The sequence below is a fragment of the Otolemur garnettii genome, unplaced genomic scaffold (assembly GCF_000181295.1).
Source record: "Otolemur garnettii isolate 467f Iridium unplaced genomic scaffold, OtoGar3 scaffold00174, whole genome shotgun sequence".
NCBI classification, from domain to species: Eukaryota; Metazoa; Chordata; class Mammalia; order Primates; family Galagidae; genus Otolemur; species Otolemur garnettii.
The window spans coordinates 1,906,385-1,911,121 of record NW_003852569.1 but is presented as its reverse complement, the minus strand read 5'-3'; positions in this window follow the sequence as shown (position 1 = coordinate 1,911,121).

Sequence of the window (4,737 nt, the reverse complement as noted above, 5' to 3'; positions counted from 1 at the left end):
GCTACTTGGGAGGTGGAGGCAGGAGACTTGCTTGAGCCCAGGAGTTGGAGGTTGCTGTGAGCTGAGATGCCATGGCACTCTACCCAGGGAGACAGCTTGAGGCTCCTGTCTCAAAAAATAAAAATAAATAAATAAAAAATAAAATAAAAAAAATAAAATGTCAAAGTCTTACCATTTCAGGGTGTCACTGAATTTTTTTTATCTCATAGGCAAAAATTGTATCTACTCTCTGATTACAGATAAATCTCAAGAACCAGATTTCCCTGACTGAGCAAACTGGAGGAGGGTATAGATCTTCTCACCCATTCACACCCACTGCCTTTTTCCTTACCCATTCATACCATCAGCCTCAGGTATTTTTTTTTTAGAGACAGAGTCTCACTTTATCGCCCTTGGTAGAGTGCTGTGGCATCACAGCTCTCAGCAACCTCCAACTACTGGGCTAGGTGATTCTCTTGCCTCAGCCTCCCGAGTAGCTGCAACTACAGGCACCCACCACAACGCTGGGCTATTTTTTCTTGCACTTTGGCCGGGGCAGGGTCTGAACCCGCCACCCTCGGTATATGGGGCCAGTGCCCTACTCTCTGAGCCACAGGCACTGCCCAAGGGTGCCTTTCTTAAAAGGGGGGGGGCAGTTTCTGTGCTCATTGAGTAGGGCGCCGGCCCCACATACTGAGGGTGGTGAATTCGAACCCAGCTCCAGCCAAAACTGCAACAACAACAAAAAAATAGTCGGGCATTGTGGTGGACACTTGTAGTCCCAGCTACTCAGGAGACTGAGGCAAGAGGATCACCTAATCCCAAGAGTTGGAGGTTGCTGTGAGCTGTGATGCCACGGCAATCTGCCAAGGGCAACAGACTCTGTCTCAAAAAAAAAGAGAGAGAATGATACCAAGGCCAACCATATAAAAGCACCTGTGTTCAACAACTAGAATCTCCAGGCAAGCTTGCAAACTCAGCATTTAGGAAATTAGACAACTACCATGTACTAGGCTACATGCAGATAATTGCTTTTTGGTCAACAAAAAGTCAACAAAACTACGTATATCAATTACAAGGTACTTCTGACAAGTACCTCATAAATATTAATTTGTTAACATTTGGCTATGCTGAGAGAAGAGCAAGAACTAGAGCTTTGAGAAGCAAAGAACTAAGGGACTTGTTGAATTAAAATTCCGGTGAGATAAATCATTAGGAAGATGGGAAGGTTGGAGGGAACTGGAGAGATAGGAATCTAGAGTTATTTGATGGTTGATACTCTTAAATGATGGGGAAAAATCACAAACTAGGGCAACTTCCCTAAAATTTTCTTTCTTGCTATAGGTGGGAGTAACCTAGTGATAACTACACCTATGTAGGTTTTGTGTAAGACGTCAGATAGCGGCTTGGCGCCTATAGCTCAACCGGCTAAGGCGCCAGCCACGTACACCTAAGGTGGCGGGTTCGAATCCCCAGCCCGGACCCACCAAACAACAATGACGGCTGCAACCAAAAAATAGCCGGGCTTTGTGGCGGGCGCCTGTGGTCCCAGATACTTGGGAGGCGGAGGCAGGAGACTCGCTTGAGCCCAGGAGTTGGAGGTTGCTGTGAGCTGTAAAGCCACGGCACTCTGCCCAGGGTGACAGCTTGAGGCTCTGTCTCAAAAAAAAAAAAAAAAAAAAAAAAGACATCAGATAGCTAACAAAGTAACTTAAAAGACTATAGGGGACATCTGAGCAAAAGTGTGAAGCTGCATGCTGCTCCTATAACCAGTCCTAAAGTTCAAGAAATTTGTTACTGTAAAGGAAAGCGATATTTGGGAGAGGGTCCAGTATTTTAGAGAAAGGGCCTCTCTCTGTGTTCAGGGTGGAGTAAAATCATAGCTCACTATAGCTTAGAAACCCTGGGCTCAGGCACTCCTCCTGCCTCAGTCTCCTGAGTAGCTGGGATTATAGGCACAAGCCATCAGCTTAGCCATGTGCCCAGCTTCAGTATAATAAATAATGATAATAGTTATGCTTTAAGCTTTTGCTACATGTCTAGCAATGAGATAGGCTCTTTGCATACACACAAACATACCTATCATGCAAGGTAGGAATAATCCTCATTATATAATTGTACAAATACATGTTGTGAGGTTGCCTAGTCACACACTTGTAAAAATTGTAATCCATTCTGGGAGGCACCTGTGGCTCAGTGAGTGGGGCACCAGCCCTATATACTGAGGGTGGCGGGTTCAAACCCAGCCTGGCCAAACTGCAACAAAAACAATAGCTGGGCATTGTGGCAGGCACCTATAGTCCCAGCTACTCGGGAGGCTGAGGAAAGAGAATTGCCTAAGCCCAGGAGTTGAAGGTTGGTGTGAGCTGTGACATCCCAGCCCTCTGCCGAGGGTGATAAAAATGAGACTCTGTCTCCAAAAAAATCAAAAAAATTGTTCTCCATTCTAAAACTATAGCTTCTGTATTGCGTTAATTAATTAGTGTTCTTTCCTCTGGAGTTTGCTTTTTTTATTTTTATTTTTTGAGACAAAGTCTCAAGCTATTGCCCTGGGTAGAGTGTCATGATGTCATAGCTCACATCAACCTCCAATCTTGGGGCTCAAGCGATTCTCTTGCCTCAGTTTTTCTATTTTTAGTAGAGATGGAGTCTCGCTTTTGCTCAGGTCTCAAATTCCTGAGCTCAAGCAGTCCACCTGCCTGGGCCTCCCAGATTGCTAGGATTACAGGTGCGAGCCACCGCACAGCTGGAATTAGCTTTTTTTATTAGAAAAAGGCTCCCTTCACTTGGCCTTGGGTAGTTAATGCATCTCACTGCATTTTAGAAACTAGGAAGAAACCTAGGCACAGTAACTCTTTTCTGTAATCCTAACACTGGGAGGCAGAGGCTGCAGGACTGTTTGAGCCCAGGATTCAAGACCAGACTAAACAATATAAAGACAGTGAGACTTGCAAAACAATTTTTAAAAATTAGCTGGATGTGGTGGCATTCACCTATAGTCCTACCTACTTGGGACTGAGGCAGGAGATCACTGGAGCCTGGGAGTTTGAGGTTGTGGTGAGCTACCTCTATGCTGTAGCCCAGGTAACAGCAAGACCCTGTCTCAAACAAAAAAAAGGGGAAACAACCCCAAAAGTCACTGTTCCCCTCAAGATAATCTACCCCTTCAGGTCTCAGTAACTACTACCTACCTCCGTTTGTCTTCTCAGGACTAAGGCAGTTGTTAGCCTCCAGGTACTGACCTATCACTTCCTTGCCCATACCTTTTAAAAATGGACCTTCATAGCTGGGCATTGTGGCGGGTGCCTGTAGTCCCAGCTACCTGAGAGGCTAAGGCAAGAGAATCACTTAAGCCCAAGAGTTTGAGGTGGCTGTGAGCTTGACACCACGTACTCTACTGAGGGCGACAAAGTGAGACTCTGTCTCAAAAAAAAAAAAAAAAAGGACCTTCAAAGGCCAGTGTGGTGTCCCACGCCTATGATCCTAGCACTCTGGGAGGCTAAGGTGGGAGGATTGCTTGAGCTCAGGAGTTCAAGGCCAGTCTGAGCAAGAACTCCTCCATCTCTGCTAAAAATAGGAAAATTAGCTGGGCGTTGTTGAGGGCACCTGTAGTCTCAGCTAAGGCAAGAGGATCACTTGACCCCAAGAGTTTGAGGTTGGGCAGCACTTGTGGCTCAGTGGGTAGGGCGCCAGGCCCATATACCAAGGGTGGCAGGTTCAAATCTGGCCCCAGCCAAACTGCAACAACAACAACAACAGAAAATAGCCAGGTGTTGTGGTGGGCGCCTGTAGTCCCAGCTACTCAGGAGGCTGAGGCAAGAATATTGTCTCAGCCCAGGAGTTGGACGTTGCTTTGAGCTGTGATGCCACAGCACTCTACCAAGGACAACAAAGTGAGACAGAGTCTTACTAACTAAAAAAAAATTTAAAAAAAAATCGAGGTTGTTGTGAGCTATGATGATGCCACACCACTCTACCCAGGGTGATGGAGTGAGACTGTCTCAAAACAAACAAACAAACAAAAAACCCGGATCTTCATTGTCTGGTCTCATGGAGTGATGTTTACAACTAATTGATCACAGCCAGTTACAGATTCCTCTGTTCCTTCTTCACTACCACTGCTTCACTTAACTAATGTTAAAAAATAAATGAATGGCAGCACCTGTAGCTCAGTGGGTAGGGCGCCGGCCACATACACAGAGGCTGGAGGGTCCGAACCAGCTAAAACAATAACAACTGCAACAACAACAACAAAAATAGCTAGGAGTTGTGGTGGACGCCTGTAGTCTCAGCCACTTGGGAGACTGAGGCAAGAGAATTGCTTAAGCCCAAGAATTAGAGGTTGCTATGAGCTGTAGCCACAGCACCTCTACCCAGGGCAACAGCTTGAGATTCTGTCTCAAAAAATAAAAAATAAAAGAATGAGTAAATGAAGCTCTTCATTATTTGAGTACTTTTCCTGTTGGGACGCTGTCCAATATACCTGGTGAAGGTAGGTGATCATCTAGATTCATAGGCTTATTTGATTCATGTGATTGAACCTTACTCTCATACATATAACCCTAAATTCTTATAAATCACAGTTCTGAAGAGTCAACTGCTAGATTCAGCGGCAGAGCGACTCATAGGCGTGTGGTTCTCAAGCAAGGGATAATGGTGGCATCAAGGAGACATAAATTGGCTCGGCGCCTGTGGCTCAAGTGGCTAAGGCGCCAGCCACATACACCTAAGGTGGCGGGTTCGAATCCCCAGCCTGGG